At 33.5% G+C, this 23,220-nt stretch overlaps 17 non-coding genes across 17 annotated transcripts; all 17 read left to right on the top strand.

Annotated features, from left to right (window-relative positions):
- Positions 1–820: 820 nt before the first annotated feature.
- Positions 821–903, top strand: TRNAL-CAG (transfer RNA leucine (anticodon CAG)). Its single transcript has one exon. It is a non-coding gene; the product is annotated as a tRNA-Leu (tRNA).
- Positions 904–2,843: 1,940 nt separating this feature from the next.
- Positions 2,844–2,926, top strand: TRNAL-CAG (transfer RNA leucine (anticodon CAG)). Its single transcript has one exon. It is a non-coding gene; the product is annotated as a tRNA-Leu (tRNA).
- A 929-nt stretch (positions 2,927–3,855) lies between these two features.
- TRNAL-CAG (transfer RNA leucine (anticodon CAG)) lies at positions 3,856–3,938 on the top strand. Its single transcript has one exon. It is a non-coding gene; the product is annotated as a tRNA-Leu (tRNA).
- Positions 3,939–4,866: 928 nt separating this feature from the next.
- On the top strand, positions 4,867–4,949 carry TRNAL-CAG (transfer RNA leucine (anticodon CAG)). Its single transcript has one exon. It is a non-coding gene; the product is annotated as a tRNA-Leu (tRNA).
- Positions 4,950–6,889: 1,940 nt separating this feature from the next.
- Positions 6,890–6,972, top strand: TRNAL-CAG (transfer RNA leucine (anticodon CAG)). Its single transcript has one exon. It is a non-coding gene; the product is annotated as a tRNA-Leu (tRNA).
- A 928-nt stretch (positions 6,973–7,900) lies between these two features.
- On the top strand, positions 7,901–7,983 carry TRNAL-CAG (transfer RNA leucine (anticodon CAG)). The gene has a single exon. It is a non-coding gene; the product is annotated as a tRNA-Leu (tRNA).
- Positions 7,984–10,931: 2,948 nt separating this feature from the next.
- On the top strand, positions 10,932–11,014 carry TRNAL-CAG (transfer RNA leucine (anticodon CAG)). The gene has a single exon. It is a non-coding gene; the product is annotated as a tRNA-Leu (tRNA).
- Positions 11,015–12,954: 1,940 nt separating this feature from the next.
- Positions 12,955–13,037, top strand: TRNAL-CAG (transfer RNA leucine (anticodon CAG)). The gene has a single exon. It is a non-coding gene; the product is annotated as a tRNA-Leu (tRNA).
- A 928-nt stretch (positions 13,038–13,965) lies between these two features.
- Positions 13,966–14,048, top strand: TRNAL-CAG (transfer RNA leucine (anticodon CAG)). The gene has a single exon. It is a non-coding gene; the product is annotated as a tRNA-Leu (tRNA).
- A 928-nt stretch (positions 14,049–14,976) lies between these two features.
- On the top strand, positions 14,977–15,059 carry TRNAL-CAG (transfer RNA leucine (anticodon CAG)). Its single transcript has one exon. It is a non-coding gene; the product is annotated as a tRNA-Leu (tRNA).
- A 928-nt stretch (positions 15,060–15,987) lies between these two features.
- On the top strand, positions 15,988–16,070 carry TRNAL-CAG (transfer RNA leucine (anticodon CAG)). Its single transcript has one exon. It is a non-coding gene; the product is annotated as a tRNA-Leu (tRNA).
- Positions 16,071–16,841: 771 nt separating this feature from the next.
- On the top strand, positions 16,842–16,924 carry TRNAL-CAG (transfer RNA leucine (anticodon CAG)). Its single transcript has one exon. It is a non-coding gene; the product is annotated as a tRNA-Leu (tRNA).
- A 1,932-nt stretch (positions 16,925–18,856) lies between these two features.
- TRNAL-CAG (transfer RNA leucine (anticodon CAG)) lies at positions 18,857–18,939 on the top strand. The gene has a single exon. It is a non-coding gene; the product is annotated as a tRNA-Leu (tRNA).
- Positions 18,940–19,867: 928 nt separating this feature from the next.
- TRNAL-CAG (transfer RNA leucine (anticodon CAG)) lies at positions 19,868–19,950 on the top strand. The gene has a single exon. It is a non-coding gene; the product is annotated as a tRNA-Leu (tRNA).
- A 928-nt stretch (positions 19,951–20,878) lies between these two features.
- TRNAL-CAG (transfer RNA leucine (anticodon CAG)) lies at positions 20,879–20,961 on the top strand. The gene has a single exon. It is a non-coding gene; the product is annotated as a tRNA-Leu (tRNA).
- Positions 20,962–21,890: 929 nt separating this feature from the next.
- TRNAL-CAG (transfer RNA leucine (anticodon CAG)) lies at positions 21,891–21,973 on the top strand. Its single transcript has one exon. It is a non-coding gene; the product is annotated as a tRNA-Leu (tRNA).
- Positions 21,974–22,901: 928 nt separating this feature from the next.
- TRNAL-CAG (transfer RNA leucine (anticodon CAG)) lies at positions 22,902–22,984 on the top strand. The gene has a single exon. It is a non-coding gene; the product is annotated as a tRNA-Leu (tRNA).
- Positions 22,985–23,220: the final 236 nt, after the last annotated feature.

The raw sequence follows: 23,220 nt of genomic DNA, 5'->3' as shown, positions 1-23,220 counted from the left end.
TAATCAACCTTCCATTATTTCTGCTTTATATCAATCAAAGAAAATGTTGCAATCTTCCCTAAAAATATGGACTTAAATACTACTTCAGACATCAATATTATATGTATTTTTTTCTTTGGTCAACATTTTTTCATATACTGAGTTTGCAAAATAAAATATCCCCCAACTTCTGAATCAGGGCTCCATATCTCAGGAGTAAGAACACTGCTCTTTTAAGCCAGTGGTCATGAACACAAACCCTACTTGTACACTCCTTCATAGCATCCAATCAAGGCCATAAGCCAATATCATTAGCCAGTTCTTGGAAAGTTCATAAATGTCTTTTCTATGGTGAGTGAAAATCCACAAGACAACAAATTCTAGACACTTGGAATCCAATCCTGAATAGAGCAAAAAAAATAATTACCGCATTTTTCCTTGGCATTCTATGAATTAGAAAAATAGATACTGCACATCCCCTTTTCAATGTATTTTGGAAACTGCCACATTTGGAGTAATGATTTTCTTTCAATGCAGCTCTCAATCAATCAATACAAAATTCAGGCATTAATTGTAGAGCATGTGAAGATGTTATTTGTGTCAAGCATTTTCTCAAATATTTGGAAAATCCTAAACTATAGGTAATTCCGTGTTAATGTTATTTTTACAATATCTTTTTGATTTATCCAACCTTAAGCATCTTTGAAAAATAATTGAAAAAGCAATTTATTACTAATATTTGAATCAATAGTTTCAACAGCAGCATGGACATTGCACCTTTGAAAAAGTAGTTTTGGTTAATTAGTTTTATCCAATTTTTATGAAACATAGTATTTTATGTGTCAGGATGGCCGAGCGGTCTAAGGCGCTGCGTTCAGGTCGCAGTCTCCTCTGGAGGCGTGGGTTCAAATCCCACTTCTGACAGTGTTCTTCCATTTCTTCTTTGTTCTACAATGTCTCTTCCTTGTTGCTTGTGAAGAGAAATACTTAAGATATTCACTGCAAATCTGTTTCACAAACCACTTTGAAGAATAATCAACCTTCCATTATTTCTGCTTTATATCAATCAAAGAAAATGTTGCAATCTTCCCTAAAAATATGGACTTAAATACTACTTCAGACATCAATATTATATGTATTTTTTTCTTTGGTCAACATTTTTTCATATACTGAGTTTGCAAAATAAAATATCCCCCAACTTCTGAATCAGGGCTCCATATCTCAGGAGTAAGAACACTGCTCTTTGAAGCCAGTGGTCATGAACACAAATCCTACTTGTACACTCCTTCATAGCATCCAATCAAGGCCATAAGCCAATATCATTAGCCAGTTCTTGGAAAGTTCATAAATGTCTTTTCTATGGTGAGTGAAAATCCACAAGACAACAAATTCTAGACACTTGGAATCCAATCCTGAATAGAGCAAAAAAAATAATTACCGCATTTTTCCTTGGCATTCTATGAATTAGAAAAATAGATACTGCACAACCCCTTTTCAATGTATTTTGGAAACTGCCACATTTGGAGTAATGATTTTCTTTCAATGCAGCTCTCAATCAATCAATACAAAATTCAGGCATTAATTGTAGAGCATGTGAAGATGTTATTTGTATCAAGCATTTTCTCAAATATTTGGAAAATCCTAAACTATAGGTAATTCCGTGTTAATGTTATTTTTACAATATCTTTTTGATTTATCCAACCTTAAGCATCTTTGAAAAATAATTGAAAAAGCAATTTATTACTAATATTTGAATCAATAGTTTCAACAGCAGCATGGACATTGCACCTTTGAAAAAGTAATTTTGGTTAATTAGTTTTATCCAATTTTTATGAAACTTAGTGTTTTATGTGCCAGGATGGCCGAGCGGTCTAAGGCGCTGCGTTCAGGTCGCAGTCTCCTCTGGAAGCGTGGGTTCAAATCCCACTTCTGACAGTGTTCTTCCTTTTCTTCTTTGTTCTACAATGTCTCTTCCTTGTTGCTTGTGAAGAGAAATACTTAAGATATTCACTGCAAATCTGTTTCACAAACTACTTTGAAGAATAATCAACCTTCCATTATTTCTGCTTTATATCAATCAAAGAAAATGTTGCAATCTTTCCTAAAAATATGGACTTAAATACTACTTCAGACATCAATATTATATGTATTTTTTTCTTTGGTCAACATTTTTTCATATACTGAGTTTGCAAAATAAAATATCCCCCAACTTCTGAATCAGGGCTCCATATCTCAGGAGTAAGAACACTGCTCTTTTAAGCCAGTGGTCATGAACACAAACCCTACTTGTACACTCCTTCATAGCATCCAATCAAGGCCATAAGCCAATATCATTAGCCAGTTCTTGGAAAGTTCATGAATGTCTTTTCTATGGTGAGTGAAAATCCACAAGACAACAAATTCTAGACACTTGGAATCCAATCCTGAATAGAGCAAAAAAAATAATTACCGCATTTTTCCTTGGCATTCTATGAATTAGAAAAATAGATACTGCACATCCCCTTTTCAATGTATTTTGGAAACTGCCACATTTGGAGTAATGATTTTCTTTCAATGCAGCTCTCAATCAATCAATACAAAATTCAGGCATTAATTGTAGAGCATGTGAAGATGTTATTTGTGTCAAGCATTTTCTCAAATATTTGGAAAATCCTAAACTATAGGTAATTCCGTGTTAATGTTATTTTTACAATATCTTTTTGATTTATCCAACCTTAAGCATCTTTGAAAAATAATTGAAAAAGCAATTTATTACTAATATTTGAATCAATAGTTTCAACAGCAGCATGGACATTGCACCTTTGAAAAAGTAGTTTTGGTTAATTAGTTTTATCCAATTTTTATGAAACGTAGTTTTTTTATGTGTCAGGATGGCCGAGCGGTCTAAGGTGCTGCGTTCAGGTCGCAGTCTCCTCTGGAGGCGTGGGTTCAAATCCCACTTCTGACAGTGTTCTTCCTTTTCTTCTTTGTTCTACAATGTCTCTTCCTTGTTGCTTGTGAAGAGAAATACTTAAGATATTCACTGCAAATCTGTTTCACAAACTACTTTGAAGAATAATCAACCTTCCATTATTTCTGCTTTATATCAATCAAAGAAAATGTTGCAATCTTTCCTAAAAATATGGACTTAAATACTACTTCAGACATCAATATTATATGTATTTTTTTCTTTGGTCAACATTTTTTCATATACTGAGTTTGCAAAATAAAATATCCCCCAACTTCTGAATCAGGGCTCCATATCTCAGGAGTAAGAACACTGCTCTTTTAAGCCAGTGGTCATGAACACAAACCCTACTTGTACACTCCTTCATAGCATCCAATCAAGGCCATAAGCCAATATCATTAGCCAGTTCTTGGAAAGTTCATGAATGTCTTTTCTATGGTGAGTGAAAATCCACAAGACAACAAATTCTAGACACTTGGAATCCAATCCTGAATAGAGCAAAAAAAATAATTACCGCATTTTTCCTTGGCATTCTATGAATTAGAAAAATAGATACTGCACATCCCCTTTTCAATGTATTTTGGAAACTGCCACATTTGGAGTAATGATTTTCTTTCAATGCAGCTCTCAATCAATCAATACAAAATTCAGGCATTAATTGTAGAGCATGTGAAGATGTTATTTGTGTCAAGCATTTTCTCAAATATTTGGAAAATCCTAAACTATAGGTAATTCCGTGTTAATGTTATTTTTACAATATCTTTTTGATTTATCCAACCTTAAGCATCTTTGAAAAATAATTGAAAAAGCAATTTATTACTAATATTTGAATCAATAGTTTCAACAGCAGCATGGACATTGCACCTTTGAAAAAGTAGTTTTGGTTAATTAGTTTTATCCAATTTTTATGAAACGTAGTTTTTTTATGTGTCAGGATGGCCGAGCGGTCTAAGGTGCTGCGTTCAGGTCGCAGTCTCCTCTGGAGGCGTGGGTTCAAATCCCACTTCTGACAGTGTTCTTCCTTTTCTTCTTTGTTCTACAATGTCTCTTCCTTGTTGCTTGTGAAGAGAAATACTTAAGATATTCACTGCAAATCTGTTTCACAAACTACTTTGAAGAATAATCAACCTTCCATTATTTCTGCTTTATATCAATCAAAGAAAATGTTGCAATCTTTCCTAAAAATATGGACTTAAATACTACTTCAGACATCAATATTATATGTATTTTTTTCTTTGGTCAACATTTTTTCATATACTGAGTTTGCAAAATAAAATATCCCCCAACTTCTGAATCAGGGCTCCATATCTCAGGAGTAAGAACACTGCTCTTTTAAGCCAGTGGTCATGAACACAAACCCTACTTGTACACTCCTTCATAGCATCCAATCAAGGCCATAAGCCAATATCATTAGCCAGTTCTTGGAAAGTTCATAAATGTCTTTTCTATGGTGAGTGAAAATCCACAAGACAACAAATTCTAGACACTTGGAATCCAATCCTGAATAGAGCAAAAAAAATAATTACCGCATTTTTCCTTGGCATTCTATGAATTAGAAAAATAGATACTGCACAACCCCTTTTCAATGTATTTTGGAAACTGCCACATTTGGAGTAATGATTTTCTTTCAATGCAGCTCTCAATCAATCAATACAAAATTCAGGCATTAATTGTAGAGCATGTGAAGATGTTATTTGTGTCAAGCATTTTCTCAAATATTTGGAAAATCCTAAACTATAGGTAATTCCGTGTTAATGTTATTTTTACAATATCTTTTTGATTTATCCAACCTTAAGCATCTTTGAAAAATAATTGAAAAAGCAATTTATTACTAATATTTGAATCAATAGTTTCAACAGCAGCATGGACATTGCACCTTTGAAAAAGTAGTTTTGGTTAATTAGTTTTATCCAATTTTTATGAAACTTAGTTTTTTATGTGTCAGGATGGCCGAGCGGTCTAAGGCGCTGCGTTCAGGTCGCAGTCTCCTCTGGAGGCGTGGGTTCAAATCCCACTTCTGACAGTGTTCTTCCTTTTCTTCTTTGTTCTACAATGTCTCTTCCTTGTTGCTTGTGAAGAGAAATACTTAAGATATTCACTGCAAATCTGTTTCACAAACCACTTTGAAGAATAATCAACCTTCCATTATTTCTGCTTTATATCAATCAAAGAAAATGTTGCAATCTTCCCTAAAAATATGGACTTAAATACTACTTCAGACATCAATATTATATGTATTTTTTTCTTTGGTCAACATTTTTTCATATACTGAGTTTGCAAAATAAAATATCCCCCAACTTCTGAATCAGGGCTCCATATCTCAGGAGTAAGAACACTGCTCTTTTAAGCCAGTGGTCATGAACACAAACCCTACTTGTACACTCCTTCATAGCATCCAATCAAGGCCATAAGCCAATATCATTAGCCAGTTCTTGGAAAGTTCATAAATGTCTTTTCTATGGTGAGTGAAAATCCACAAGACAACAAATTCTAGACACTTGGAATCCAATCCTGAATAGAGCAAAAAAAATAATTACCGCATTTTTCCTTGGCATTCTATGAATTAGAAAAATAGATACTGCACAACCCCTTTTCAATGTATTTTGGAAACTGCCACATTTGGAGTAATGATTTTCTTTCAATGCAGCTCTCAATCAATCAATCCAAAATTCAGGCATTAATTGTAGAGCATGTGAAGATGTTATTTGTGTCAAGCATTTTCTCAAATATTTGGAAAATCCTAAACTATAGGTAATTCCGTGTTAATGTTATTTTTACAATATCTTTTTGATTTATCCAACCTTAAGCATCTTTGAAAAATAATTGAAAAAGCAATTTATTACTAATATTTGAATCAATAGTTTCAACAGCAGCATGGACATTGCACCTTTGAAAAAGTAATTTTGGTTAATTAGTTTTATCCAATTTTTATGAAACTTAGTGTTTTATGTGCCAGGATGGCTGAGCGGTCTAAGGCGCTGCGTTCAGGTCGCAGTCTCCTCTGGAAGCGTGGGTTCAAATCCCACTTCTGACAGTGTTCTTCCTTTTCTTCTTTGTTCTACAATGTCTCTTCCTTGTTGCTTGTGAAGAGAAATACTTAAGATATTCACTGCAAATCTGTTTCACAAACTACTTTGAAGAATAATCAACCTTCCATTATTTCTGCTTTATATCAATCAAAGAAAATGTTGCAATCTTTCCTAAAAATATGGACTTAAATACTACTTCAGACATCAATATTATATGTATTTTTTTCTTTGGTCAACATTTTTTCATATACTGAGTTTGCAAAATAAAATATCCCCCAACTTCTGAATCAGGGCTCCATATCTCAGGAGTAAGAACACTGCTCTTTTAAGCCAGTGGTCATGAACACAAACCCTACTTGTACACTCCTTCATAGCATCCAATCAAGGCCATAAGCCAATATCATTAGCCAGTTCTTGGAAAGTTCATGAATGTCTTTTCTATGGTGAGTGAAAATCCACAAGACAACAAATTCTAGACACTTGGAATCCAATCCTGAATAGAGCAAAAAAAATAATTACCGCATTTTTCCTTGGCATTCTATGAATTAGAAAAATAGATACTGCACATCCCCTTTTCAATGTATTTTGGAAACTGCCACATTTGGAGTAATGATTTTCTTTCAATGCAGCTCTCAATCAATCAATACAAAATTCAGGCATTAATTGTAGAGCATGTGAAGATGTTATTTGTGTCAAGCATTTTCTCAAATATTTGGAAAATCCTAAACTATAGGTAATTCCGTGTTAATGTTATTTTTACAATATCTTTTTGATTTATCCAACCTTAAGCATCTTTGAAAAATAATTGAAAAAGCAATTTATTACTAATATTTGAATCAATAGTTTCAACAGCAGCATGGACATTGCACCTTTGAAAAAGTAGTTTTGGTTAATTAGTTTTATCCAATTTTTATGAAACGTAGTTTTTTTATGTGTCAGGATGGCCGAGCGGTCTAAGGTGCTGCGTTCAGGTCGCAGTCTCCTCTGGAGGCGTGGGTTCAAATCCCACTTCTGACAGTGTTCTTCCTTTTCTTCTTTGTTCTACAATGTCTCTTCCTTGTTGCTTGTGAAGAGAAATACTTAAGATATTCACTGCAAATCTGTTTCACAAACTACTTTGAAGAATAATCAACCTTCCATTATTTCTGCTTTATATCAATCAAAGAAAATGTTGCAATCTTTCCTAAAAATATGGACTTAAATACTACTTCAGACATCAATATTATATGTATTTTTTTCTTTGGTCAACATTTTTTCATATACTGAGTTTGCAAAATAAAATATCCCCCAACTTCTGAATCAGGGCTCCATATCTCAGGAGTAAGAACACTGCTCTTTTAAGCCAGTGGTCATGAACACAAACCCTACTTGTACACTCCTTCATAGCATCCAATCAAGGCCATAAGCCAATATCATTAGCCAGTTCTTGGAAAGTTCATAAATGTCTTTTCTATGGTGAGTGAAAATCCACAAGACAACAAATTCTAGACACTTGGAATCCAATCCTGAATAGAGCAAAAAAAATAATTACCGCATTTTTCCTTGGCATTCTATGAATTAGAAAAATAGATACTGCACAACCCCTTTTCAATGTATTTTGGAAACTGCCACATTTGGAGTAATGATTTTCTTTCAATGCAGCTCTCAATCAATCAATACAAAATTCAGGCATTAATTGTAGAGCATGTGAAGATGTTATTTGTGTCAAGCATTTTCTCAAATATTTGGAAAATCCTAAACTATAGGTAATTCCGTGTTAATGTTATTTTTACAATATCTTTTTGATTTATCCAACCTTAAGCATCTTTGAAAAATAATTGAAAAAGCAATTTATTACTAATATTTGAATCAATAGTTTCAACAGCAGCATGGATATTGCACCTTTGAAAAAGTAGTTTTGGTTAATTAGTTTTATCCAATTTTTATGAAACTTAGTTTTTTATGTGTCAGGATGGCCGAGCGGTCTAAGGCGCTGCGTTCAGGTCGCAGTCTCCTCTGGAGGCGTGGGTTCAAATCCCACTTCTGACAGTGTTCTTCCTTTTCTTCTTTGTTCTACAATGTCTCTTCCTTGTTGCTTGTGAAGAGAAATACTTAAGATATTCACTGCAAATCTGTTTCACAAACCACTTTGAAGAATAATCAACCTTCCATTATTTCTGCTTTATATCAATCAAAGAAAATGTTGCAATCTTCCCTAAAAATATGGACTTAAATACTACTTCAGACATCAATATTATATGTATTTTTTTCTTTGGTCAACATTTTTTCATATACTGAGTTTGCAAAATAAAATATCCCCCAACTTCTGAATCAGGGCTCCATATCTCAGGAGTAAGAACACTGCTCTTTTAATCCAGTGGTGTTGAACACAAACCCTACTTGTACACTCCTTCATAGCATCCAATCAAGGCCATAAGCCAATATCATTAGCCAGTTCTTGGAAAGTTCATAAATGTCTTTTCTATGGTGAGTGAAAATCCACAAGACAACAAATTCTAGACACTTGGAATCCAATCCTGAATAGAGCAAAAAAAATAATTACCGCATTTTTCCTTGGCATTCTATGAATTAGAAAAATAGATACTGCACATCCCCTTTTCAATGTATTTTGGAAACTGCCACATTTGGAGTAATGATTTTCTTTCAATGCAGCTCTCAATCAATCAATACAAAATTCAGGCATTAATTGTAGAGCATGTGAAGATGTTATTTGTGTCAAGCATTTTCTCAAATATTTGGAAAATCCTAAACTATAGGTAATTCCGTGTTAATGTTATTTTTACAATATCTTTTTGATTTATCCAACTTTAAGCATCTTTGAAAAATAATTGAAAAAGCAATTTATTACTAATATTTGAATCAATAGTTTCAACAGCAGCATGGACATTGCACCTTTGAAAAGTAATTTTGGTTAATTAGTTTTATCCAATTTTTATGAAACTTAGTTTTTTATGTGTCAGGATGGCCGAGCAGTCTAAGGTGCTGCGTTCAGGTCGCAGTCTCCTCTGTAGGCGTGGGTTCAAATCCCACTTCTGACAGTGTTCTTCCATTTCTTCTTTGTTCTACAATGTCTCTTCCTTGTTGCTTGTGAAGAGAAATACTTAAGATATTCACTGCAAATCTGTTTCACAAACCACTTTGAAGAATAATCAACCTTCCATTATTTCTGCTTTATATCAATCAAAGAAAATGTTGCAATCTTCCCTAAAAATATGGACTTAAATACTACTTCAGACATCAATATTATATGTATTTTTTTCTTTGGTCAACATTTTTTCATATACTGAGTTTGCAAAATAAAATATCCCCCAACTTCTGAATCAGGGCTCCATATCTCAGGAGTAAGAACACTGCTCTTTTAATCCAGTGGTGTTGAACACAAACCCTACTTGTACACTCCTTCATAGCATCCAATCAAGGCCATAAGCCAATATCATTAGCCAGTTCTTGGAAAGTTCATAAATGTCTTTTCTATGGTGAGTGAAAATCCACAAGACAACAAATTCTAGACACTTGGAATCCAATCCTGAATAGAGCAAAAAAAATAATTACCGCATTTTTCCTTGGCATTCTATGAATTAGAAAAATAGATACTGCACATCCCCTTTTCAATGTATTTTGGAAACTGCCACATTTGGAGTAATGATTTTCTTTCAATGCAGCTCTCAATCAATCAATACAAAATTCAGGCATTAATTGTAGAGCATGTGAAGATGTTATTTGTGTCAAGCATTTTCTCAAATATTTGGAAAATCCTAAACTATAGGTAATTCCGTGTTAATGTTATTTTTACAATATCTTTTTGATTTATCCAACTTTAAGCATCTTTGAAAAATAATTGAAAAAGCAATTTATTACTAATATTTGAATCAATAGTTTCAACAGCAGCATGGACATTGCACCTTTGAAAAGTAATTTTGGTTAATTAGTTTTATCCAATTTTTATGAAACTTAGTTTTTTATGTGTCAGGATGGCCGAGCAGTCTAAGGTGCTGCGTTCAGGTCGCAGTCTCCTCTGTAGGCGTGGGTTCAAATCCCACTTCTGACAGTGTTCTTCCATTTCTTCTTTGTTCTACAATGTCTCTTCCTTGTTGCTTGTGAAGAGAAATACTTAAGATATTCACTGCAAATCTGTTTCACAAACCACTTTGAAGAATAATCAACCTTCCATTATTTCTGCTTTATATCAATCAAAGAAAATGTTGCAATCTTCCCTAAAAATATGGACTTAAATACTACTTCAGACATCAATATTATATGTATTTTTTTCTTTGGTCAACATTTTTTCATATACTGAGTTTGCAAAATAAAATATCCCCCAACTTCTGAATCAGGGCTCCATATCTCAGGAGTAAGAACACTGCTCTTTGAAGCCAGTGGTCATGAACACAAACCCTACTTGTACACTCCTTCATAGCATCCAATCAAGGCCATAAGCCAATATCATTAGCCAGTTCTTGGAAAGTTCATAAATGTCTTTTCTATGGTGAGTGAAAATCCACAAGACAACAAATTCTAGACACTTGGAATCCAATCCTGAATAGAGCAAAAAAAATAATTACCGCATTTTTCCTTGGCATTCTATGAATTAGAAAAATAGATACTGCACATCCCCTTTTCAATGTATTTTGGAAACTGCCACATTTGGAGTAATGATTTTCTTTCAATGCAGCTCTCAATCAATCAATACAAAATTCAGGCATTAATTGTAGAGCATGTGAAGATGTTATTTGTGTCAAGCATTTTCTCAAATATTTGGAAAATCCTAAACTATAGGTAATTCCGTGTTAATGTTATTTTTACAATATCTTTTTGATTTATCCAACCTTAAGCATCTTTGAAAAATAATTGAAAAAGCAATTTATTACTAATATTTGAATCAATAGTTTCAACAGCAGCATGGACATTGCACCTTTGAAAAAGTAGTTTTGGTTAATTAGTTTTATCCAATTTTTATGAAACGTAGTTTTTTATGTGTCAGGATGGCCGAGCGGTCTAAGGCGCTGCGTTCAGATCGCAGTCTCCTCTGGAGGCGTGGGTTCAAATCCCACTTCTGACAGTGTTCTTCCTTTTCTTCTTTGTTCTACAATGTCTCTTCCTTGTTGCTTGTGAAGAGAAATACTTAAGATATTCACTGCAAATCTGTTTCACAAACTACTTTGAAGAATAATCAACCTTCCATTATTTCTGCTTTATATCAATCAAAGAAAATGTTGCAATCTTTCCTAAAAATATGGACTTAAATACTACTTCAGACATCAATATTATATGTATTTTTTTCTTTGGTCAACATTTTTTCATATACTGAGTTTGCAAAATAAAATATCCCCCAACTTCTGAATCAGGGCTCCATATCTCAGGAGTAAGAACACTGCTCTTTTAAGCCAGTGGTGTTGAACACAAACCCTACTTGTACACTCCTTCATAGCATCCAATCAAGGCCATAAGCCAATATCATTAGCCAGTTCTTGGAAAGTTCATAAATGTCTTTTCTATGGTGAGTGAAAATCCACAAGACAACAAATTCTAGACACTTGGAATCCAATCCTGAATAGAGCAAAAAAAATAATTACCGCATTTTTCCTTGGCATTCTATGAATTAGAAAAATAGATACTGCACAACCCCTTTTCAATGTATTTTGGAAACTGCCACATTTGGAGTAATGATTTTCTTTCAATGCAGCTCTCAATCAATCAATACAAAATTCAGGCATTAATTGTAGAGCATGTGAAGATGTTATTTGTATCAAGCATTTTCTCAAATATTTGGAAAATCCTAAACTATAGGTAATTCCGTGTTAATGTTATTTTTACAATATCTTTTTGATTTATCCAACCTTAAGCATCTTTGAAAAATAATTGAAAAAGCAATTTATTACTAATATTTGAATCAATAGTTTCAACAGCAGCATGGACATTGCACCTTTGAAAAAGTAATTTTGGTTAATTAGTTTTATCCAATTTTTATGAAACTTAGTGTTTTATGTGCCAGGATGGCCGAGCGGTCTAAGGCGCTGCGTTCAGGTCGCAGTCTCCTCTGGAAGCGTGGGTTCAAATCCCACTTCTGACAGTGTTCTTCCTTTTCTTCTTTGTTCTACAATGTCTCTTCCTTGTTGCTTGTGAAGAGAAATACTTAAGATATTCACTGCAAATCTGTTTCACAAACTACTTTGAAGAATAATCAACCTTCCATTATTTCTGCTTTATATCAATCAAAGAAAATGTTGCAATATTTCCTAAAAATATGGACTTAAATACTACTTCAGACATCAATATTATATGTATTTTTTTCTTTGGTCAACATTTTTTCATATACTGAGTTTGCAAAATAAAATATCCCCCAACTTCTGAATCAGGGCTCCATATCTCAGGAGTAAGAACACTGCTCTTTTAAGCCAGTGGTCATGAACACAAACCCTACTTGTACACTCCTTCATAGCATCCAATCAAGGCCATAAGCCAATATCATTAGCCAGTTCTTGGAAAGTTCATGAATGTCTTTTCTATGGTGAGTGAAAATCCACAAGACAACAAATTCTAGACACTTGGAATCCAATCCTGAATAGAGCAAAACAAATAATTACCGCATTTTTCCTTGGCATTCTATGAATTAGAAAAATAGATACTGCACATCCCCTTTTCAATGTATTTTGGAAACTGCCACATTTGGAGTAATGATTTTCTTTCAATGCAGCTCTCAATCAATCAATACAAAATTCAGGCATTAATTGTAGAGCATGTGAAGATGTTATTTGTGTCAAGCATTTTCTCAAATATTTGGAAAATCCTAAACTATAGGTAATTCCGTGTTAATGTTATTTTTACAATATCTTTTTGATTTATCCAACCTTAAGCATCTTTGAAAAATAATTGAAAAAGCAATTTATTACTAATATTTGAATCAATAGTTTCAACAGCAGCATGGACATTGCACCTTTGAAAAAGTAGTTTTGGTTAATTAGTTTTATCCAATTTTTATGAAACGTAGTTTTTTTATGTATCAGGATGGCCGAGCGGTCTAAGGTGCTGCGTTCAGGTCGCAGTCTCCTCTGGAGGCGTGGGTTCAAATCCCACTTCTGACAGTGTTCTTCCTTTTCTTCTTTGTTCTACAATGTCTCTTCCTTGTTGCTTGTGAAGAGAAATACTTAAGATATTCACTGCAAATCTGTTTCACAAACTACTTTGAAGAATAATCAACCTTCCATTATTTCTGCTTTATATCAATCAAAGAAAATGTTGCAATCTTTCCTAAAAATATGGACTTAAATACTACTTCAGACATCAATATTATATGTATTTTTTTCTTTGGTCAACATTTTTTCATATACTGAGTTTGCAAAATAAAATATCCCCCAACTTCTGAATCAGGGCTCCATATCTCAGGAGTAAGAACACTGCTCTTTTAAGCCAGTGGTCATGAACACAAACCCTACTTGTACACTCCTTCATAGCATCCAATCAAGGCCATAAGCCAATATCATTAGCCAGTTCTTGGAAAGTTCATAAATGTCTTTTCTATGGTGAGTGAAAATCCACAAGACAACAAATTCTAGACACTTGGAATCCAATCCTGAATAGAGCAAAAAAAATAATTACCGCATTTTTCCTTGGCATTCTATGAATTAGAAAAATAGATACTGCACAACCCCTTTTCAATGTATTTTGGAAACTGCCACATTTGGAGTAATGATTTTCTTTCAATGCAGCTCTCAATCAATCAATACAAAATTCAGGCATTAATTGTAGAGCATGTGAAGATGTTATTTGTGTCAAGCATTTTCTCAAATATTTGGAAAATCCTAAACTATAGGTAATTCCGTGTTAATGTTATTTTTACAATATCTTTTTGATTTATCCAACCTTAAGCATCTTTGAAAAATAATTGAAAAAGCAATTTATTACTAATATTTGAATCAATAGTTTCAACAGCAGCATGGACATTGCACCTTTGAAAAAGTAGTTTTGGTTAATTAGTTTTATCCAATTTTTATGAAACTTAGTTTTTTATGTGTCAGGATGGCCGAGCGGTCTAAGGCGCTGCGTTCAGGTCGCAGTCTCCTCTGGAGGCGTGGGTTCAAATCCCACTTCTGACAGTGTTCTTCCTTTTCTTCTTTGTTCTACAATGTCTCTTCCTTGTTGCTTGTGAAGAGAAATACTTAAGATATTCACTGCAAATCTGTTTCACAAACCACTTTGAAGAATAATCAACCTTCCATTATTTCTGCTTTATATCAATCAAAGAAAATGTTGCAATCTTCCCTAAAAATATGGACTTAAATACTACTTCAGACATCAATATTATATGTATTTTTTTCTTTGGTCAACATTTTTTCATATACTGAGTTTGCAAAATAAAATATCCCCCAACTTCTGAATCAGGGCTCCATATCTCAGGAGTAAGAACACTGCTCTTTTAAGCCAGTGGTGTTGAACACAAACCCTACTTGTACACTCCTTCATAGCATCCAATCAAGGCCATAAGACAATATCATTAGCCAGTTCTTGGAAAGTTCATAAATGTCTTTTCTATGGTGAGTGAAAATCCACAAGACAACAAATTCTAGACACTTGGAATCCAATCCTGAATAGAGCAAAAAAAATAATTACCGCATTTTTCCTTGGCATTCTATGAATTAGAAAAATAGATACTGCACATCCCCTTTTCAATGTATTTTGGAAACTGCCACATTTGGAGTAATGATTTTCTTTCAATGCAGCTCTCAATCAATCAATACAAAATTCAGGCATTAATTGTAGAGCATGTGAAGATGTTATTTGTATCAAGCATTTTCTCAAATATTTGGAAAATCCTAAACTATAGGTAATTCCGTGTTAATGTTATTTTTACAATATCTTTTTGATTTATCCAACCTTAAGCATCTTTGAAAAATAATTGAAAAAGCAATTTATTACTAATATTTGAATCAATAGTTTCAACAGCAGCATGGACATTGCACCTTTGAAAAAGTAGTTTTGGTTAATTAGTTTTATCCAATTTTTATGAAACGTAGTTTTTTATGTGTCAGGATGGCCGAGCGGTCTAAGGTGCTGCGTTCAGGTCGCAGTCTCCTCTGGAGGCGTGGGTTCAAATCCCACTTCTGACAGTGTTCTTCCTTTTCTTCTTTGTTCTACAATGTCTCTTCCTTGTTGCTTGTGAAGAGAAATACTTAAGATATTCACTGCAAATCTGTTTCACAAACCACTTTGAAGAATAATCAACCTTCCATTATTTCTGCTTTATATCAATCAAAGAAAATGTTGCAATCTTTCCTAAAAATATGGACTTAAATACTACTTCAGACATCAATATTATATGTATTTTTTTCTTTGGTCAACATTTTTTCATATACTGAGTTTGCAAAATAAAATATCCCCCAACTTCTGAATCAGGGCTCCATATCTCAGGAGTAAGAACACTGCTCTTTTAAGCCAGTGGTGTTGAACACAAACCCTACTTGTACACTCCTTCATAGCATCCAATCAAGGCCATAAGCCAATATCATTAGCCAGTTCTTGGAAAGTTCATAAATGTCTTTTCTATGGTGAGTGAAAATCCACAAGACAACAAATTCTAGACACTTGGAATCCAATCCTGAATAGAGCAAAAAAAATAATTACCGCATTTTTCCTTGGCATTCTATGAATTAGAAAAATAGATACTGCACAACCCCTTTTCAATGTATTTTGGAAACTGCCACATTTGGAGTAATGATTTTCTTTCAATGCAGCTCTCAATCAATCAATACAAAATTCAGGCATTAATTGTAGAGCATGTGAAGATGTTATTTGTATCAAGCATTTTCTCAAATATTTGGAAAATCCTAAACTATAGGTAATTCCGTGTTAATGTTATTTTTACAATATCTTTTTGATTTATCCAACCTTAAGCATCTTTGAAAAATAATTGAAAAAGCAATTTATTACTAATATTTGAATCAATAGTTTCAACAGCAGCATGGACATTGCACCTTTGAAAAAGTAGTTTTGGTTAATTAGTTTTATCCAATTTTTATGAAACTTAGTATTTTATGTGTCAGGATGGCCGAGCGGTCTAAGGCGCTGCGTTCAGGTCGCAGTCTCCTCTGGAGGCCTGGGTTCAAATCCCACTTCTGACAGCGTTCTTCCTTTTCTTCTTTGTTCTACAATGTCTCTTCCTTGTTGCTTGTGAAGAGAAATACTTAAGATATTCACTGCAAATCTGTTTCACAAACCACTTTGAAGAATAATCAACCTTCCATTATTTCTGCTTTATATCAATCAAAGAAAATGTTGCAATCTTCCCTAAAAATATGGACTTAAATACTACTTCAGACATCAATATTATATGTATTTTTTTCTTTGGTCAACATTTTTTCATATACTGAGTTTGCAAAATAAAATATCCCCCAACTTCTGAATCAGGGCTCCATATCTCAGGAGTAAGAACACTGCTCTTTTAAGCCAGTGGTGTTGAACACAAACCCTACTTGTACCGCATTTTTCCTTGGCATTCTATGAATTAGAAAAATAGATACTGCACATCCCCTTTTCAATGTATTTTGGAAACTGCCACATTTGGAGTAATGATTTTCTTTCAATGCAGCTCTCAATCAATCAATACAAAATTCAGGCATTAATTGTAGAGCATGTGAAGATGTTATTTGTGTCAAGCATTTTCTCAAATATTTGGAAAATCCTAAACTATAGGTAATTCCGTGTTAATGTTATTTTTACAATATCTTTTTGATTTATCCAACCTTAAGCATCTTTGAAAAATAATTGAAAAAGCAATATATTACTAATATTTGAATCAATAGTTTCAACAGCAGCATGGACATTGCACCTTTGAAAAAGTAGTTTTGGTTAATTAGTTTTATCCAATTTTTATGAAACGTAGTTTTTTATGTGTCAGGATGGCCGAGCGGTCTAAGGCGCTGCGTTCAGGTCGCAGTCTCCTCTGGAGGCGTGGGTTCAAATCCCACTTCTGACAGTGTTCTTCCTTTTCTTCTTTGTTCTACAATGTCTGTTGCTTGTGAAGAGAAATACTTAAGATATTCACTGCAAATCTGTTTCACAAACTACTTTGAAGAATAATCAACCTTCCATTATTTCTGCTTTATATCAATCAAAGAAAATGTTGCAATCTTTCCTAAAAATATGGACTTAAATACTACTTCAGACATCAATATTATATGTATTTTTTTCTTTGGTCAAAATTTTTTCATATACTGAGTTTGCAAAATAAAATATCCCCCAACTTCTGAATCAGGGCTCCATATCTCAGGAGTAAGAACACTGCTCTTTTAAGCCAGTGGTCATGAACACAAACCCTACTTGTACACTCCTTCATAGCATCCAATCAAGGCCATAAGCCAATATCATTAGCCAGTTCTTGGAAAGTTCATAAATGTCTTTTCTATGGTGAGTGAAAATCCACAAGACAACAAATTCTAGACACTTGGAATCCAATCCTGAATAGAGCAAAAAAAATAATTACCGCATTTTTCCTTGGCATTCTATGAATTAGAAAAATAGATACTGCACATCCCCTTTTCAATGTATTTTGGAAACTGCCACATTTGGAGTAATGATTTTCTTTCAATGCAGCTCTCAATCAATCAATACAAAATTCAGGCATTAATTGTAGAGCATGTGAAGATGTTATTTGTGTCAAGCATTTTCTCAAATATTTGGAAAATCCTAAACTATAGGTAATTCCATGTTAATGTTATTTTTACAATATCTTTTTGATTTATCCAACCTTAAGCATCTTTGAAAAATAATTGAAAAAGCAATTTATTACTAATATTTGAATCAATAGTTTCAACAGCAGCATGGACATTGCACCTTTGAAAAAGTAGTTTTGGTTAATTAGTTTTATCCAATTTTTATGAAACATAGTTTTTTATGTGACAGGATGGCCGAGCGGGCTAAGGCGCTGCGTTCAGGTCGCAGTCTCCTCTGGAGGCGTGGGTTCAAATCCCACTTCTGACAGTGTTCTTCCTTTTCTTCTTTGTTCTACAATGTCTCTTCCTTGTTGCTTGTGATGAGAAATACTTAAGATATTCACTGCAAATCTGTTTCACAAACCACTTTGAAGAATAATCAACCTTCCATTATTTCTGCTTTATATCAATCAAAGAAAATGTTGCAATCTTCCCTAAAAATATGGACTTAAATACTACTTCAGACATCAATATTATATGTATTTTTTTCTTTGGTCAACATTTTTTCATATACTGAGTTTGCAAAATAAAATATCCCCCAACTTCTGAATCAGGGCTCCATATCTCAGGAGTAAGAACACTGCTCTTTGAAGCCAGTGGTCATGAACACAAACCCTACTTGTACACTCCTTCATAGCATCCAATCAAGGCCATAAGCCAATATCATTAGCCAGTTCTTGGAAAGTTCATAAATGTCTTTTCTATGGTGAGTGAAAATCCACAAGACAACAAATTCTAGACACTTGGAATCCAATCCTGAATAGAGCAAAAAAAATAATTACCGCATTTTTCCTTGGCATTCTATGAATTAGAAAAATAGATACTGCACATCCCCTTTTCAATGTATTTTGGAAACTGCCACATTTGGAGTAATGATTTTCTTTCAATGCAGCTCTCAATCAATCAATACAAAATTCAGGCATTAATTGTAGAGCATGTGAAGATGTTATTTGTGTCAAGCATTTTCTCAAATATTTGGAAAATCCTAAACTATAGGTAATTCCGTGTTAATGTTATTTTTACAATATCTTTTTGATTTATCCAACCTTAAGCATCTTTGAAAAATAATTGAAAAAGCAATTTATTACTAATATTTGAATCAATAGTTTCAACAGCAGCATGGACATTGCACCTTTGAAAAAGTAGTTTTGGTTAATTAGTTTTATCCAATTTTTATGAAACGTAGTTTTTTATGTGTCAGGATGGCTGAGCGGCCTAAGGCGCTGCGTTCAGGTCGCAGTCTCCTCTGGAGGCGTGGGTTCAAATCCCACTTCTGACAGTGTTCTTCCTTTTCTTCTTTGTTCTACAATGTCTCTTCCTTGTTGCTTGTGAAGAGAAATACTTAAGATATTCACTGCAAATCTGTTTCACAAACTACTTTGAAGAATAATCAACCTTCCATTATTTCTGCTTTATATCAATCAAAGAAAATGTTGCAATCTTCCCTAAAAATATGGACTTAAATACTACTTCAGACATCAATATTATATGTATTTTTTTCTTTGGTCAACATTTTTTCATATACTGAGTTTGCAAAATAAAATATCCCCCAACTTCTGAATCAGGGCTCCATATCTCAGGAGTAAGAACACTGCTCTTTGAAGCCAGTGGTCATGAACACAAACCCTACTTGTACACTCCTTCATAGCATCCAATCAAGGCCATAAGCCAATATCATTAGCCAGTTCTTGGAAAGTTCATAAATGTCTTTTCTATGGTGAGTGAAAATCCACAAGACAACAAATTCTAGACACTTGGAATCCAATCCTGAATAGAGCAAAAAAAATAATTACCGCATTTTTCCTTGGCATTCTATGAATTAGAAAAATAGATACTGCACATCCCCTTTTCAATGTATTTTGGAAACTGCCACATTTGGAGTAATGATTTTCTTTCAATGCAGCTCTCAATCAATCAATACAAAATTCAGGCATTAATTGTAGAGCATGTGAAGATGTTATTTGTGTCAAGCATTTTCTCAAATATTTGGAAAATCCTAAACTATAGGTAATTCCGTGTTAATGTTATTTTTACAATATCTTTTTGATTTATCCAACCTTAAGCATCTTTGAAAAATAATTGAAAAAGCAATTTATTACTAATATTTGAATCAATAGTTTCAACAGCAGCATGGACATTGCACCTTTGAAAAAGTAGTTTTGGTTAATTAGTTTTATCCAATTTTTATGAAACGTAGTTTTTTATGTGTCAGGATGGCTGAGCGGCCTAAGGCGCTGCGTTCAGGTCGCAGTCTCCTCTGGAGGCGTGGGTTCAAATCCCACTTCTGACAGTGTTCTTCCTTTTCTTCTTTGTTCTACAATGTCTCTTCCTTGTTGCTTGTGAAGAGAAATACTTAAGATATTCACTGCAAATCTGTTTCACAAACTACTTTGAAGAATAATCAACCTTCCATTATTTCTGCTTTATATCAATCAAAGAAAATGTTGCAATCTTTCCTAAAAATATGGACTTAAATACTACTTCAGACATCAATATTATATGTATTTTTTTCTTTGGTCAACATTTTTTCATATACTGAGTTTGCAAAATAAAATATCCCCCAACTTCTGAATCAGGGCTCCATATCTCAGGAGTAAGAACACTGCTCTTTTAAGCCAGTGGTCATGAACACAAACCCTACTTGTACACTCCTTCATAGCATCCAATCAAGGCCATAAGCCAATATCATTAGCCAGTTCTTGGAAAGTTCATAAATGTCTTTTCTATGGTGAGTGAAAATCCACAAGACAACAAATTCTAGACACTTGGAATCCAATCCTGAATAGAGCAAAAAAAATAATTACCGCATTTTTCCTTGGCATTCTATGAATTATAAAAATAGATACTGCACAACCCCTTTTCAATGTATTTTGGAAACTGCCACATTTGGAGTAATGATTTTCTTTCAATGCAGCTCTCAATCAATCAATACAAAATTCAGGCATTAATTGTAGAGCATGTGAAGATGTTATTTGTATCAAGCATTTTCTCAAATATTTGGAAAATCCTAAACTATAGGTAATTCCGTGTTAATGTTATTTTTACAATATCTTTTTGATTTATCCAACCTTAAGCATCTTTGAAAAATAATTGAAAAAGCAATTTATTACTAATATTTGAATCAATAGTTTCAACAGCAGCATGGACATTGCACCTTTGAAAAAGTAATTTTGGTTAATTAGTTTTATCCAATTTTTATGAAACTTAGTGTTTTATGTGCCAGGATGGCCGAGCGGTCTAAGGCGCTGCGTCCAGGTCGCAGTCTCCTCTGGAGGCGTGGGTTCAAATCCCACTTCTGACAGTGTTCTTCCTTTTCTTCTTTGTTCTACAATGTCTCTTCCTTGTTGCTTGTGAAGAGAAATACTTAAGATATTCACTGCAAATCTGTTTCACAAACTACTTTGAAGAATAATCAACCTTCCATTATTTCTGCTTTATATCAATCAAAGAAAATGTTGCAATCTTTCCTAAAAATATGGACTTAAATACTACTTCAGACATCAATATTATATGTATTTTTTTCTTTGGTCAACATTTTTTCATATACTGAGTTTGCAAAATAAAATATCCCCCAACTTCTGAATCAGGGCTCCATATCTCAGGAGTAAGAACACTGCTCTTTTAAGCCAGTGGTCATGAACACAAACCCTACTTGTACACTCCTTCATAGCATCCAATCAAGGCCATAAGCCAATATCATTAGCCAGTTCTTGGAAAGTTCATAAATGTCTTTTCTATGGTGAGTGAAAATCCACAAGACAACAAATTCTAGACACTTGGAATCCAATCCTGAATAGAGCAAAAAAAATAATTACCGCATTTTTCCTTGGCATTCTATGAATTAGAAAAATAGATACTGCACAACCCCTTTTCAATGTATTTTGGAAACTGCCACATTTGGAGTAATGATTTTCTTTCAATGCAGCTCTCAATCAATCAATACAAAATTCAGGCATTAATTGTAGAGCATGTGAAGATGTTATTTGTGTCAAGCATTTTCTCAAATATTTGGAAAATCCTAAACTATAGGTAATTCCGTGTTAATGTTATTTTTACAATATCTTTTTGATTTATCCAACCTTAAGCATCTTTGAAAAATAATTGAAAAAGCAATTTATTACTAATATTTGAATCAATAGTTTCAACAGCAGCATGGACATTGCACCTTTGAAAAAGTAGTTTTGGTTAATTAGTTTTATCCAATTTTTATGAAACGTAGTTTTTTTATGTGTCAGGATGGCCGAGCGGTCTAAGGTGCTGCGTTCAGGTCGCAGTCTCCTCTGGAGGCGTGGGTTCAAATCCCACTTCTGACAGTGTTCTTCCTTTTCTTCTTTGTTCTACAATGTCTCTTCCTTGTTGCTTGTGAAGAGAAATACTTAAGATATTCACTGCAAATCTGTTTCACAAACTACTTTGAAGAATAATCAACCTTCCATTATTTCTGCTTTATATCAATCAAAGAAAATGTTGCAATCTTTCCTAAAAATATGGACTTAAATACTACTTCAGACATCAATATTATATGTATTTTTTTCTTTGGTCAACATTTTTTCATATACTGAGTTTGCAAAATAAAATATCCCCCAACTTCTGAATCAGGGCTCCATATCTCAGGAGTAAGAACACTGCTCTTTTAAGCCAGTGGTCATGAACACAAACCCTACTTGTACACTCCTTCATAGCATCCAATCAAGGCCATAAGCCAATATCATTAGCCAGTTCTTGGAAAGTTCATAAATGTCTTTTCTATGGTGAGTGAAAATCCACAAGACAACAAATTCTAGACACTTGGAATCCAATCCTGAATAGAGCAAAAAAAATAATTACCGCATTTTTCCTTGGCATTCTATGAATTAGAAAAATAGATACTGCACAACCCCTTTTCAATGTATTTTGGAAACTGCCACATTTGGAGTAATGATTTTCTTTCAATGCAGCTCTCAATCAATCAATACAAAATTCAGGCATTAATTGTAGAGCATGTGAAGATGTTATTTGTGTCAAGCATTTTCTCAAATATTTGGAAAATCCTAAACTATAGGTAATTCCGTGTTAATGTTATTTTTACAATATCTTTTTGATTTATCCAACCTTAAGCATCTTTGAAAAATAATTGAAAAAGCAATTTATTACTAATATTTGAATCAATAGTTTCAACAGCAGCATGGACATTGCACCTTTGAAAAAGTAGTTTTGGTTAATTAGTTTTATCCAATTTTTATGAAACGTAGTTTTTTATGTGTCAGGATGGCCGAGCGGTCTAAGGTGCTGCGTTCAGGTCGCAGTCTCCTCTGGAGGCGTGGGTTCAAATCCCACTTCTGACAGTGTTCTTCCTTTTCTTCTTTGTTCTACAATGTCTCTTCCTTGTTGCTTGTGAAGAGAAATACTTAAGATATTCACTGCAAATCTGTTTCACAAACCACTTTGAAGAATAATCAACCTTCCATTATTTCTGCTTTATATCAATCAAAGAAAATGTTGCAATCTTTCCTAAAAATATGGACTTAAATACTACTTCAGACATCAATATTATATGTATTTTTTTCTTTGGTCAACATTT

This window comes from Taudactylus pleione, unplaced genomic scaffold, assembly GCF_031769625.1.
Source record: "Taudactylus pleione unplaced genomic scaffold, aTauple2 ptg000177l, whole genome shotgun sequence".
In the NCBI taxonomy this organism is placed as follows: domain Eukaryota; kingdom Metazoa; phylum Chordata; class Amphibia; order Anura; family Myobatrachidae; genus Taudactylus; species Taudactylus pleione.
Note: the sequence above shows the minus strand (reverse complement) of the source record. Positions and strands in the feature narration are given on the sequence as shown.